We start from the raw sequence: 16,580 nt of genomic DNA, 5'->3' as shown, positions 1-16,580 counted from the left end.
AATAAAAACGAATCAGATATTCCTGTTTAGTTTGGGGATCTTTTTGTTTCAAAATTCCACCAAAACCTATATCAGAAGCATCTGTTTCTACAATTTTATCCCATTGCGGATTAGCAAGCATAAGACAAGGAAGATTTTTAACTTTTTCTTTTATAATCTGAACAGCTTTAGTATGCTTATCTGTCCAGGGTAAAGAATTTTTCTTTAGTCTATCATATAATATAGCAGAATCTTGAGTAAGATTTTTAATATAAGAAGAAATATAATTTAAACTTCCTAAAAACTTTGCAACTGAGTTTTATCAGTTATAATATCAGGAAATTTTGATCCAAACTCAATACTTCTTTGAATTGGAATAATTTTTCCTTTTTCAATCATATGACCTAGAAATCTAATATTACTTTGAAATAAAATCATTTTCCATTTGAAATAACAAGACCATTTTGTATAACAATATTTTTAAACATTTCTAAATGTTTAAAACAAGACCATTTTGTATAACAATATTTTTAAACATTTCTAAATGTTTAAAATGATATTAAATATCATTAGAAAATATTAAAATATCATTTATATAAACAATTATAAAATTGCTATAACAATAAAAAAAAATATCATTCATTATTTGTTGAAATTCTGAAGAGACATTTTAAGTCCAAATGGCATTACTGACTATTTATAATGTCCTATAAGAACATTAAAATCAGTTTTATAACGATCAGATTCTTTAATTTGAATCTGCCAAAATCCTGATTTTAAATCAAATTTTGAAAATATAATTGCATTTACTAGTCTATCTAGTAAATCTTTTTTATTAGGAATAGGATGTCTAATCCATTTTAAAACCTTATTAAGAGGTTTATAATTAATAACTAATCTAGGAACTCCTCTTTCCTGCTCAAAATGTTTATTAACATAAAAAGCAGTACATGACCAAGGGAATTGAGAAGGTGTTATTAAACATTTATCTAATAAAGAATGAATTTCTTTCTTGCACAATTCTAAATATTCAGAATTCATTTGACAAGGTCTTGTCTTGGTAAGAATATTTATTTCCTTAAAATCTTCTTCATATGGAAGAGAGATTATACGTTTCTTTCTATTCCAAAAAGCATTAGAAAGGTCATTACATATTTCTAATGAAAATTTATTATAAATAAATTGAATTTTTTCCTGTAATTTAGGATTTTTTTTAATTTATCATCTATAGTTAATATTTTCATTTCCTCTTTTAAAAAGTTAAGTTGGAAAGTTTTTCTATCATTAATCTTTTCTTGTAATTCATTAAGAATTCTATGAACATGTTTAGTTATAAACTGAAAAGAAATAGGATTACCTTGATAAGTTCCTATTATAAATGTTTCATCAACATGCTTTAAAGGATATATTTGATAAATAAAAGGTAAACCAAGTATTAATTGAGTAGAAATATCTTTTGCTAATAAAAAACTAGTTTGCATACAGTTTTTATCTTTGCAAATATAAGCTTTAGGTAATTTATAATTTATTTCTAAAGGTTCTCATCCTGCATGGGAAATTGAATGAGTAGTTTTATGAAAATATTTTGTAGGAATCAATCCTTTCTGTATAACATTTAAATCTGCACCACTATCAATAACGACAATGCAAATTTTTTTATAAGAATTATCTATTAACAAAGTAATATTTGTATACTATTTTTAAGATATAATCATACTTAAAACAGATAAATGATTGTTATCAGAAAATGAAATATTTTTATCACTATCCTTTTCTTCTTTGTTATTTTCAATAATAGAGATACGATAACTTAAATGATTATTATTCTGATGTAAAATTTTTATTTGTTCTTTAAGATTATTAATCTCTTTAACTAAATCTTTTATAGTAACATGATTTTGATTACTATATTTTTTCTGTAAAAGAGTTTTAACTTCTTTCATAGAATAAGATTGTTCTTGTTTAACAAGAATATTATTATTACTACTGGTTGAAGCAGTATTTTCCATTTGATCTATTATATTATATTTTAATATTGGATCCTTAATCATTTTAAGGAATTCTAAAATATTATTGTTAGTTAAAACATTAGTATTTAAATCCTAAAATTGAGACATAAGTTGATAAAATTCATCATTTTTATTCTCAGTATCACTTAAATGATTTATACAAGATTTTTCTTTTATACAATTATCACATTCTTGATCAAAAATAATTGATTCAGTTTCTATAATTTCTTCTGAATCATATGTTTTCGAAGTATTCTCAGATTCACTATCAATATATTGATTAGAATTCATGATTATTTTATTTATTTTTTCTTTAAGATTTTCATCCATATCTAAATTATTAATTTTGTTTTTAGCCCAACATTGATTAGCATAATGTCCTGGCTTTTTACATTTTCTACAAATTATTATTTTATTTTTAGCTTTATAATTTTCAGCTTTCCGTAATTCGCGGCTTTCTTTTCTTTTCTTCTTTTTATCTTTTTGTCTATCAGATAAATGTCTTTTCTTATAAACTTTTTCTACTTTATCTTTAATTTGCCTTTTGCATTTATTAGGTAAATCTATACCAAATTGATCACAAAATTTACCTAATTATTTTTTCTCAAGTAAATTATGTCTTTTAATTTGATTATTTAATTTTAAATCATTACAGATAGCTAAACCCTCTTAAATACAAATACTAATTATTTTACCGTAAGTATAATTTTCATAAAGAATATTTATATCTTCCTTTCTTAGTACTTTTCTTATTCTTTCTGCAAATAAGAAAGGTAAATCATCTATGAATTTGGCTTTCCAAAGATTATTATTACAGTATTGTATTTCATATATACGAGAGAAAAAAGTATCTTTACAACAAGCTGTTCCTAGAAATCCTATAATAAATAGATATTTACAACAAGTAATACAAAATAATGAAAGATTTGTTCAAATACAGTTTAATAATGAATAAAGAAGATTATTACCCTATTCTGTTTATGGTAGATCAAGATCTAGTCATTCTTTTATTTCACATATAGATTATATGGTGGATATTCCATAAACTTCTAGAGTCTCTACTTCTCAGATACGAGAAGATGTAGAATCCTTTGTACAAGATACAGTAGATGATTTAATTATAAATCAAAATAATATTGTTCATAAAAGTAACTTTCAATAAGTTAGAGTAACTGATACAGTTTCAGAAATGAATTTTACTATTTAATGGATAAAACTTTTAAAATAGATTTTACTAAAGGATCTCGTGCTAGAGCGAAGATCAATACAAAATTTTATCAACCTAAATGGGAATCTTTCAGAGAATGGTATTTTAAAAGTTTCTCTGAAGAAGAATTTGAATATATTGTTTCAAAATTTTATAAGTTCTGTGAAAATCAAAATAAATTAATACATTTTGTTCCTTGATTTTTTATTATTGATTATATTTCTGTTGTTGAAAGAAATTATAAACTTTCTTCTGGATTGATTCAAAAATCATTTTATCCTCCTCAGCGACCTTTTCTTATAGAAAAAAAATAAAGTTTTAAATTTTAATGCTTTTCAAAATTGTTTGATAATGATATGTTACAAATTACTATTAAACATATTAATCAAATTTTGAAAAAACAAAATTATACAAATTAATATTTAACTATAATAGAAGAAGAAATAAATTCTCTTAAAGATATAATAGATAAGATAGTCATAGCTATTAACCAAATTAAACCAGATGTTCATATACAAGAACCAGAAACTAATATTGTTTCTATTGCCAGTTCTTCTATTCAATCCCCTCCAGATATTAAATATTTTAAATTTAAGTCTTCTGTTTCTGATATAGAAAAATTATTAGAAAAAAATTTAAAAATCTTAATATACATACTCTTAATGAAGAGTTAGATAATATTTATGATGAAAAAATTAATAAAATTAAATAATCAGACAGACCTACCCAAAATAAATATTATTATGATAGACCAACTCCCATGGATGTTCTTATAGAAGAACAAAAATATATTTTCTCTAATAGTTATAATGGAAAAATTATTTATGAATGGAATATTGATGGTTTTAGTGACAAGCAGATTTATAATACTGCTCACAGAATGCTTATGTATAGTACTGTATGTAAAACATCAGGAAATAATGATAAAAATATTGCTAAAATGATAATAGCAGGATTTACTGGTCAACTTAAAGGTTGGTGGGATAATTATTTACATTACTCCCATAAAGATGAGATTTTAAATTCAATAAAAATTGAAGATAATATTCAAATAGAAAATGCAGTCTATTCACTAATAATGACTATGATTGAGTATTTTATTGGTAAATTTACTGATAATAGTGAACAAATTCGTACTTTATTAAGCAATCTAAAATGTAAAACACTTACTGATTTTAGATGGTATAAAGATACTTTTTTGTCTCGTATATATGAAATACCAGACTATAATAATAGTCTTTGGAAAGTCAAATTCATAGATGGTTTACCTTTCTTATTTGCAGAAAGAATCAGAAAAGTACTAAGAAAGGCAGATATAAATATTCCTTATGAAAATTATACTTACGGTAAACTAATTAGTATTTGTATTCAAGAGGGTTTAACTCTCTGTAATGATTTAAAATTAAATAATCAAATTAAAAGACAGAATTTACTTGAGAAAAAAAATTAGGTAAATTTTGTGATCAATTTGATATGGATTTACCTAATAAAGGAAAAAAGCAAATTAAAGATAAAGTAGAAAAAATTTATAAGAAAAGACATTTGTTTGATAGACAAAAAGATAGAAAGAAGAAAAGAAAAGAAAGTCGTGAATTACGGAAAGCTGAAAATTATAAAGCTAAAAATAAAATAATAATTTGTAGAAAATGTAAAAAAAACCAAGACATTATGGTAATCAATTTTGGGTTAAAAACAAAATTAATGGTTTAGATATGGATGAAAATCTTAAAGAAAAAATAAATAAAATAATCATGAATTCTAATCAAGATATTGATAGGAAATCTGAGAATACTTCAGAAACATATGATTCAGAAGAAATTATGGAAACTGAATCAATTATTTTTGATCAAGAATGTGATAATTGTATACAAGAAAAATCTTGTATAAATCATTTAAGTGATATTTAGAATAAAAATGATGAATTTTATCAACTTATGTCTCCATTTCAGGATTTAAATATTATTGTTTTAACAAACAATAATATTTTAGAATTCCTTAAAATGATTAATGATCCAATATTAAAATCTAATATAATAGATCAAATGAAAAATACTGCTTCAACCAATAGTAATAATAATATTCTTGTTAAACAAGAACAAGCTTATTCTATGAAAGAAGTTAAAACTCTTTTACAGAAAAAATATAGTAATCAAAATCATGTTACTATAAAAGATTTAGTTAAAGAGATTAATAATCTTAAAGAACAAATAAAAATTTTACATCAAAATAATAATCATTTAAGTTATCGTATCTCTATTATTGAAAATAACAAAGAAGAAAAGGATAGTGATAAAAATATTTCATTTTCTGATAACAATCATTTATCTGTTTTAAGTATGATTATATCTTAAAAATAGTATACAAATATTACTTTGTTAATAGATAATTCTTATAAAAAAATTTTCATTGTCGTTATTGATAGTGGTGCAGATTTAAATGTTATACAGAAAAGATTGATTCCTACAAAATATTTTCATAAAACTACTCATTCAATTTCCCATGCAGGAGGAGAACCTTTAGAATTAAATTATAAATTACCTAAAGCTTATATTTGCAAAGATAAAAACTGTATTCAAACTAGTTTTTTATTAGCAAAAAATATTTCTAGTCAATTAATACTTGGTTTACCTTTTATTTATCAAATATATCCTTTAAAACATGTTGATGAAACATTTATAATAGGAACTTATCAAGGTAATCCTATTTCTTTTCAGTTTATAACTAAACATGTTCATTGAATTCTTAATGAATTACAAGAAAAGATTAATGATAGAAAAACTTTCCAACTTAACTTTTTAAAAGTGGAAATGAAAATATTAACTATAGATGATAAATTAAAAAAATCCTAAATTACAGGAAAAAATTCAATTTATTTATAATAAATTTTCATTAGAAATATGTAATGACCTTCCTAATGTCTTTTGGAATAGAAAGAAAATATAATCTCTCTTTCATATGAACAAGATTTTAAGAAAATAAATATTCCTACCAAGGCAAGATTTTGTCAAATGAATTCTGAATATTTAGAATTGTGCAAGAAAGAAATTCATTCTTTATTAAATAAAGGTTTAATAACACCTTCTCAATCCCCTTGGTCATGTACTGCTTTTTATGTTAATAAACATTTTGAGCAGGAAAGATGAGTTCCTAGATTAGTTATTAATTATAAACCTCTTAATAAGGTTTTAAAATGTATTAGACGTCTTATTCCTAATAAAAAAAGATTTACTAGATAGACTAGTAAATGCAATTATATTTTCAAAATTTGATTTAAAATCAGGATTATGGCAGATTCAAATTAAAGAATCTGATCGTTATAAAAATGCTTTTAATGTTCCTATAGGACATTATGAATGGACAGTAATGCCATTTGGACTTAAAAATGTCCCTTCAGAATTTTAACAAATAATGAATGATATTTTTTTATTGTTATAGCAATTTTATAATTGTTTATATAGATGATATTTTAATATTTTTTTAATGATATTGAATCTCATTTTAAACATTTAGAAATGTTTAAAAATATTGTTATACAAAATGGTCTTGTTATTTCCAAATCTAAAATGATTTTATTTCAAACTAATATTAGATTTCTAGGTCATATGATTGAAAAAAGGAAAATTATTCATATTCAAAAAAGTATTGAGTTTGGATCAAAATTTCCTGATATTATAACTGATAAAACTCAGTTGCAAAGATTTTTAAGAAGTTTAAATTATATTTCTCCTTATATTAAAAATCTTACTCAAGATTCTGCTATATTATATGATAGACTAAAGAAAAATCCTTTATCCTGGACAAATAAGCATACTAAGACTATTCAGATTATAAAAGAAAAAGTTAAAAAATCTTCCTTGTCTTATGCTTGCTAATCCTCAATGGGATAAAATTATAGAAACAGATTCTTCTGATATAGGTTTTGGTGGAATTTTTAAACAAAAAGATCCCCAAACTAAACATGAATATCTGATTCATTTTTATTCTGGGAAATGGAATAATGCCCAGAAAAATTATTTGACATTAGCGAAAGAAATTTTAGCTATTGTACGATGTATTTTAAAATTTCAAGATGATTTATACAATCAAAAGTTTATTATAAAAACTGATTGCAAATCTGCAAAATTCATGTTTTTAAAAGATTTTAAACATGATGTGTCTAAACAAATGTTTGCAAGGTGGAAGGCTCATTTAGCTCCCTTTGATTTTGAAATCATTTATTAAAAATGTGAAGATAATCACTTACCTGATTTTTAAATTCGAGAATATTTATCTTAATGTCTTTATTTACAGATATAAATTATCGAGGCAGAGGAGAATCCTCTTATAGAGGGCGAGGTGGTAGAAGAAAACTTCCTAATATTATAGCACAACATGACAAATAGAGGCTAATAGCCCAGAACTTATCTAGTTCATCAGCTAGTAATATAGAGCAGAATACTGAGTTATACAATGGGTTTCAAGAATTTTTGAAACAAAAGCAGAGAAATAATACAGATTCTCAAGCTTCAGTATCATATGCTAATATCATGAAAGATGATGATAATGATTCAGCTCTATATACAGAGACAAACATCGTGAATTAATTCTTCTTATAGAAGAAAAAGATACTCAATGGAAGAAAACTGCATGGACTATCATGGAAAGATACTTAACCAATACATCATATGTATATCGTTCTTACAAACAAAGACGATTTTATGAAAATCTTCTAATATCTACAAAAAGTGTTGATATAACTCACTTTTTCAGTAATATCCAGCAAAAAAGAAGTTATAACTTCTCCAAGCTCATTATTAAAAAGAAAATATCTATAGAAGAATGTGGTATATCTCCATTGGTTGAAAAAGAATTTTATTCTGAAAGTCATAAAATGAGTTTTAAATTCAATTTTTGGGATTATATTGAGAGTTTTAATAAAACTCTATTTTATGAAAATGAAAAAAGGAAACATAAATGATTTCTAAAGATTTGTGAAAATGTTTTTCATCACCCTGTTCCAAATTGGTTTTTAATATGGTGGAAGATATTTGGTCCATCAACAAAAATTTTGCCAGAGGTTTTTATAAAACCCATGAATATTTGGTTAAATGTTTCCCCAAGTATTAAAAAATCATTTTCTGAACATTGGATAGATGGAAAAACTTCATGTTTGTTCTTCATGGAATTTGGAATTCCATGGATCTGAAAATGCCAAACAGAATTTGGGTACACTGATGAAGGTATCCCTTGCATATGGCGTGTCAGTTCCACTAAATTTTGGGACAAATTATTGAGAGATGATCCAGAAACAGGAAAGCCTTATGGCTATGACACTCTTCATCAAATGGAGGAGAAGATTTTGTTATGTCAGAAAGAATTTTATAATCAACAAGAGAAGAAGAAAGCCTCTATGAGTCCATTTTAGATTCTTACTCAGAAATATTCTGAGATTTATTCAAAAGAAACAATGATTGAAGTTTATATTGAAGAAATGAAAAAGGATCTTTATAAGAACATTGGCTGCTCAGACTCCAAATCAGATAAATCTATGGCGTCTGAATCAAGTGAAAATCAATTTATTCATCTAATGTAGATGCAAGATGCACAAGATCCAGAGGATGATTATCCGCAATTTTCTCAAATTAATGATATTTTTGAGAATCTCAAAAATTCTCTAAAAGATAATATTAAAGATGATTAGGATATTCATCTTTAATCAAATCAGGTCGTATCATCAACAAATGGGTGGCATATCACATAACAAGTGGGTGACATATCACATCAACAAGTGGGTGGCATATCACAATCACTGTAAACTTTTTGAATTTTGTAACCATGTTACTATTTGCTTTAATAAAGTATTGTACTGTTTTTATTTTTAGTTGGAATCCGGGGTTTCATGTCCGGCTCTTCCATCTATTTATAGGGTCATTCTGTGTTCTTAGAAGACACGGTCGAGTTTGCTCCCCCCTATTTTTTTTATTGTAAACAATCCTTCTATCAATAAAAGCTTCCACTTCTGATTACAAACTTTGTAAGTTATTGTTTTATTTTCTGTTTTTATTTATTGTTTTTATATTAAAAAATATGTCTTAAGTTTAGCCTAAATGACATGCTAAAAAATTAGTGTTAAATTATCCCATTACTCTAACATGATCTTTGTTTATTTTTAACTTGAAATTAAATTGAAATGATAAAAGATTTATTTAAATTTTGGAATATTATGTAATATAAGGGTTAATAGTTGGAACATAAGGTTTAAAGACGAACCATGAAATAGTAAACACAAGGTTCGAGGTTAATTAGGCAGCATAAATTCATGTTGTAGCCCTTCAGCCTGCTTAGCCGAAAGATGGCGTTTAAGGAGTTTATGGGTGAATTTTTATGAATTTATGTTTTTGAAGTTGTCCTTGGTAAATCCTCTACTGTTTAATTTCTCTGGTATATCTTTTGTAATTCCTTTTATGTTTTGTAAAATTACTATAGATGAACCTTATATTCATTCTTATTCTGGAAATTAAATACCTCCTTTTATTAGTTCAGTGATTTGAATATTTTATATAGGCTGGAAACCAATAATCTCTATGTGTGTGAAAGCCACTAATGAAACATTTGGTAAAACAATGCCACATATCATAATCAATTTGTATTCCAAGCCTCAGAAATTATAATTATTATATTAATATTAAAATAAATATAAATTACCCAAACATATTAAATTAAATTTAATCAATAATTTACAAATTTCAGCACTTGATTCCACTTAGCGAAATTTTCATTAATTTTGTATATTACTATAAATATAAAATGACCAAGATATTTGTACCTTAAAAAATTATTGTGTATTGTTAATGATATTAATATTAATAATTTATTTCTTTGGCTTGGATTAGAAATTGAGTTAAGAAAAAAAGATATTTATGTCTTGGAATAATAATTAATATAAGGTTCGTCTATGGAACTTTTACAAAACATATAAGGATTTATCAAAGATATACCAAAAAATTAAACAACAGAGGATTTTATCAAGGTACATCTTAGAAACATAAATTCATAAAAAAATCGCCCATAAACGCCTTAAACGCCATTTCTCGACTAAGCAGGCTGAAGGGCTACAACATGAATTTATTATTTCCTGGTTAAATTCAAACCTTGCGTTTACCATTTCCTGTTTTATCTCTTTAATTACCTTATGTTTTAACCAAAAACCATTATATTAAATCAAAAATTCCAAAACTCAAATAAATATTTTATTATCTCATTAAAATTCCAAGTTACAAATAAATATAGATCATGTCATAGTAAGGCAATAATTTAGCACGAATGATTTAGCATGTCATTCAGGCTAATCTATGAAATATACAAAATAAAACAGTAAATAAAACAGAAAGTAAACAATTAAGTAAACTTACAAGGTTGTATTCAGAACTTGAACCTTTTATTTTAATTCTTAAGAAGGATTGTTTACAGAGAGGGAATAGAGGAGAGCAAATTCGACCGTGTCCTTCTAAGAGCATGATACAAACTATATATACAAGAAAGAGTCGGACATGAAACCCCGGATTCCAACTAAAAAATAAAAAGTACAATGCTTTATAAAAGCAAATAGTGACAAGGTCACCAAAGTCAAGGATAACGATATTCCACTATCTTTTGTCTTCTGACATCTTTTGTCATTATCCATTATCTTCATGAGTCATCTGCAATATTACCCTTCAATGAATTCTTCAATTTTTCAAAAATATTATCAATATTGGAGTATCCTGGAATATCTTCTTCTGGATCTTGGGCATCATGCATATTTATTAGATGAATGAATTGATTGTCACCTGATTCAGATGCTATTGATTTATCGGATTTAGTATTTGAACATCTAATATTCTCATAAAGATCTTTGTCATCTTTTCAATGTATACATCGATCATTTTTTCTTTGGAATATATTTCTGAGTGAGGATCTTGAAAGGACTCAAAGATTCTTTTTCCTTTTCTTGTTGCATTGCATAATCTTTTTGACATGAAAGAATTTTTGCTTCCATTTGTTGAATTGTTTTAAAGCCATAAGGCTTTCTTGTTTTAGGATCATCTCGTAATAATTTTTTCCAAAATTTTGTAGAACTAATATGCAGGGAATTCCTTCATCAGTATGACCAAATTCAGGCCTCCATCTCCATATCCATGGAATTCCAAATTCCATGAAGAATACACATAAAGCCTTTCCATCAATCCAAGATTCTGAAAATAATTTTTAAATACTTGGAGAAACATTTAACCAAGCATTCATTGGTTTTATAAAAACCTCTGGCAAAATTTTTACTGATAGTCCGAATATTTTCCACCAAGTCATAAACCAGTTAGGAACTAGATAATGAAAAACATTTTCACATATTTTCAGAAACCAAGTGTTAGAATTAATTTAGTTGTGGTGATGAGAGTCAACACCAGTAGACTGCGTTAAGCTGAAGCAGTAGACAGTATTATAAGAAGAAGCTATCGTATCGCTTAAACAATATCGCCTTATAAAAAGCAGAAGCAGAACTTAGCTTAAACAGAAACAACAGTTTAACGTCTTTTGTTTGATCGACACAAGTCTTAAATGTTACCGTTACTTTACCTAGTACTAGCATTAATTGCATCATTAATGTTGTACAAGGACATTTAACGCTCATTACCATTTGTGGTATGAAACAAAGACTGATATTTTTTAAGCCTTTTTGCGGAAGTCAAAGAAGCCGTTTTGCTTATAGATGTTGGATTTAAGGTTTCTATATAAGGATCAATCTTTATAGAAATATACACGGATCATTATCATGGAGAATACACTATCTGTCTAACGTCATTTTGAGCTATCACAACTCTCTCTATCAAAAAGCTCAACATACAGAAAAGCAGCACACACTTCATATCATATATCTGATCTTCTGAGATCAATTTGTGTTGTTGTTTCTTAGTCTCTTCAAAGCTATTCAATTTACAAAATATCACTGAGAAGAGTCTGTAATCTGAAAAAGAGACTTTTCCAGAACTTTGTTGCATTCGTTATACTGTGTTGTAAAACTAAAAGTTTCAGTAGGCTGAGGGTAAGTGCTACTGAAGCGGGTGTGTACAAGTGTTGTACTGTAAAAGCCAAATTCTTTTAGTGATACCTTCTGAAAACAGAAGAAGGGGAGACGTAGAAGATTTCATCTTTGAACTTCCAGAAACAACCATCGTCTACTGCCTACTGTTTTATTGTTTTCACTTCATACCATCAGATTGTTTCCGCACTTATTTTCGTGATCCGCTGGATTTACTTACGAACAAGATAAGCTATAATCTTTAACAAGATTCTAGCACCCTTTGCAAAAGCGTCCAACAAAGGAACGAGTTTATTCATCCCCCTCTAAACTCTTTAGCGATCCCCAACAAGTGGTATCAGAGCAGATTTTTCTTGTTCTGAAAATTTACAACAGAAATGGCACATTTCAGCAAAGTTCATATGTTCTCAAAAGAAGATTTCGATGACTGGAAGATCAGGATGCAAGCCCATCTTGCAGATCAAGACGATGACATGTGGTTTGTCATCACAGATGGTCTATTAAAAATTCTAAAGCCTAATACTGTTGTTTCTATTACTGAAGGCGCACCACAAATGCTTGAGAAGCATAGAAGTGAATGGACAGGCGAGGACAAAAAGAAAGCTAATCTAGACAAAGTTGCGAAAGGCATTCTCTATAAGACACTTGATAAAACACCTTCAGCAAAATCAAGATGTGTCCAACTGCTAAAGAAATCTGGGAGAAACTTATCCAGATTTGTGAAAGAAATAAACATACTAAGGAGAACAAGCTGTCTGTTGCAATGCAGAAGTTTGAAAACCTTAGGATGAAAACTGGAGAAACTATGAGCGAGTTTGATGAACGTTTCAGTGGCTTAGTGAACGAGCTAGCAGCCTTGGGAAAGGAGCATGGCAATAGAGAAGTAGCACTCAAAGTAATGAGAGCTCTACCCAGGGAATGGGACGTCAAGACAATGGCGATGAGAGTCTCTAAAGATCTGAACAAGCTGGAGCTGCATGACTTGTTTGTAGACTTGAAAGCCTATGAGTTCGAACTGGAAGTTAGAAGTGGAGAAAAACCCATGTCAAATCCACCTACCAAAGCTCTTGCAGTTACTGCTGCAGTTGTTCCAAGTGCACCGCCTGCTACTACTGAAAGTACTTCAGACAAGACTGCTGAACAAATCAGCAATGATGCGATGTCTTTATTTGTAAAGAAGTTGTCGAGATTCATGAAGAAAGACCACCGAGCATACCAGAGTCCTAACCGAAACTTCAAGAAAGAATCACCACCCGGTGATATGGCATGTTTTAATAGTGGAAAGATTGGACATTTTATTGCAGACTGCCCGAAACCTAAAAAGGACAACCAGAAGAAGAAGGAGTACAATCGTAATGACAAGAAGTTCAGAAGAGACCGCAAAGCAATGATTGCTGAGGAAAGTAAATCAAAGTGGGCGGATTCTAGCTCTGAGTCTTCCGACTCAGATAACCATTCCAGTGATAGTGATGAAGAATAAGTCAAATGTCTCATGGCAAACACTGAATCAGCCTCGACATCTAGAGAGGTATTTGATTTCGATTCTGATTAATTTACACGAAATGATTTGGTTAAAGCATTGCATGACATGGTTGAGGAGTACTCAAGACTTTCTCAATCATTTGAGGAAGTTAAAATTGAAAATCAAAACTTAAAAGATCAAATCAGTAAGTTCACTTGCTTGCAAGAGAACAGCTGTAGTGATCTGAAAGTTGAGATAAGTAAATTAAGAACTGAGAATAAAAGAGTAAATGAAGATTACCACACAATGAGATCTGAAAATCAGAAGCTATCAGTTCTGGTGAATGCATGGAACAAGTCTTCTGTTTCATTAGAGAAGATGCAAGAATTACAGAAGCAATCTGGAGACAGGAATGGTCTCGGATTCAGTAATGATGAAAACACTTCTGAAACTAGTACAAAGCCAATCCTGGATATGAGCAAAGGGAAATTCATTCACTTTGTTAATATGAACCAGAAGTACCAACTGTTCAAATCAGAAAGTTTGTAGACCAGATGAACAGAAGTAAGCATTATGGTCTGGGTTATGTTGAACCTAAGAGAAGAGTCCACCAGAGTGCTGGATCCAGTAGATGATTCAACTCAGGAGGAAAATCCTCTGTGAAGGTTAGAAACTACCAGTACTATAACTGCAAACCAGTTCAGAAGAAATACAGACCATATGATAAGAACAGAAGGGAAGAACAACATCCTAATATGCATTCTGTTAGAAATAACAGACCATCTGTTGCACACACATCTGGGAATACCCGAAGTACAAGGTCTCCTAGAATTGTACAAATGTGGGTTCCTAAAGGACTAATAAGGCTTGGACCCAAATATATTAGGTACCAATTACTAAAACATGTGTTTGCAGGAACATGAGAGGAAAACCAAGATAAGCAGCTCTACGTGGTATCTGGACAGTGGATGTTCCAGACATATGACCGGACAAAAGAGTCTACTCTCAGAAATAATGAGTTGTACTAGACCAAAGATAACTTTTGGGGACAACTCAAAAGGTAACACCGTGGGTAAGGGTAAGATTATCCATGGTAATATCACTATAAATGATGTGTTCTTAGTTGAAATTCTATGCTGCAATTTGATTAGTATTAGTCAACTATGTGATAATGGATACTCAGTAGCTTTTCAGAAGCACACCTGCACAGTTAAAGATGCCAATGAGTCTATAATCTTAACCGAAAAAAGAGAAGGTAATACTTAGAAAGTATCTTGGAACAAAGATCATGTTAATGTTCCTACATGTTTAGTTGCCTCCTTTAGTGATAAACATTGGCTCTGACATAAGAAATTGAATCACCTTAACTTCAAGTCAATCAATAATCTCAAGAAGCAGAACTTAGTAGTTGGTTTGCCTGATATTAACTTCTTTAAAAATCATGTATGTTCTGCATGTCAAATTGGTAAACAAGTAAGATCTAGCTTCAAGAATAAAGGTAGTAAATCAACATCAAGATGTTTGGAATTATTGCATATGAACTTGTTTGGTCCAATCCCTATCATGAGCTTAGGGGGAATGAAATATACTCTTGTTGTTGTTGATGAGTTTTCTAGATTTACTTGGGTAATATTTCTTGCTGGAAAAGATCAAACCAGTAGCCTCCTGATCAAGCTTCTGAAAAAGATTCATAATGAAAAATCAGTTTCTGTCGTTAAAATCAGAAGAGATCGAGGCACTGAATTTATTAACAAAACTATTGAGTTATATTTGGATGAACATGGTATTTATCATGAATATTCAGCTGCCAGAACGCCTCAACATAATGGAGTAGCTGAGAGGTGAAACAAAACTCTTAAAGAAGCTGCTAGAACAATGCTAGCATATGCTGACATCTCTCAGCGCTTTTGGACAGAAGCAATCAACACAGCATGCTACACACAAAATAGAACCATGATCAACAAAAGGCATAATCACTCCATATGAGATATGGAAAGGAAGTAAGCCTAATGTTTCATACTTTCATGTGTTTGGTTGCAAATGCTTCGTACATGATAATGGTAAAAATTATCTGGCTGCATTTGATTCAAAATCAGAAGCTGGAAAATTTTCTGGGATATTCATCAGTAAGCAAAGCATTTAGGGTCTTCAATAACAGAACTCTTAATGTTGAAGAATCTATTCATGTTGTCTTTGTTGAAGATAGCAGTGCACCTGAAATTTCTAACATGTCAAATTTGAGTAAAAGATTAGACAGGATTCACTTGGAACTGGATAGTGAAGATGATGCAGAACCAAGTGTCAAAGATGCTCAAAATCCAGAACCAGACATTCCTCTGGTAAAACCAGTTGTTTAGACACATGATGCACCAGAACCAGTAGCTGACATTTCCAGAACCTACTATTGCTTTATCCGAGCATGACCCAAAATAAATAAATCAGGAAGAAATCCCTCTAAACCCTTTTATTTGGAAAAAATCACATCCTCCATATTTGGTTATTGGAAATTCTGCAGCCCCACTAAGAACCAGAAGGCAAATGATAAATGAATATATGCATGCTGCTTTTATTCCTCAGGATGAACCTATGAAGATTGAAGAAGCTCTTCTGATCCCAGTTGGATTGAAGCTATGCTAGAAGAGCTGAATAAATTTAAAAGAAATGAAGTGTGGTTTCTTGTACCTAGACCATCTCATCAAGTTATTGGAACTCGGTGGGTATTTAGAAACAATCTAAATGAAAAAGACACTTTTGTTAGAAATAAAGCAAGACTGGTGGCTCAAGGTTTCAGACAAGAAGAAGGAATAGATTATGATGAGACCTATGCACCGGTAGCAAGGATTGAAGCAATCATAATATTTTTAGTCT

Source organism: Primulina huaijiensis, chromosome 2, assembly GCF_012295235.1.
Source record: "Primulina huaijiensis isolate GDHJ02 chromosome 2, ASM1229523v2, whole genome shotgun sequence".
Lineage (NCBI taxonomy): Eukaryota > Viridiplantae > Streptophyta > Magnoliopsida > Lamiales > Gesneriaceae > Primulina > Primulina huaijiensis.
The sequence above is the reverse complement of the archived record's forward strand: the minus strand, read 5'-3'. Positions refer to the sequence as shown.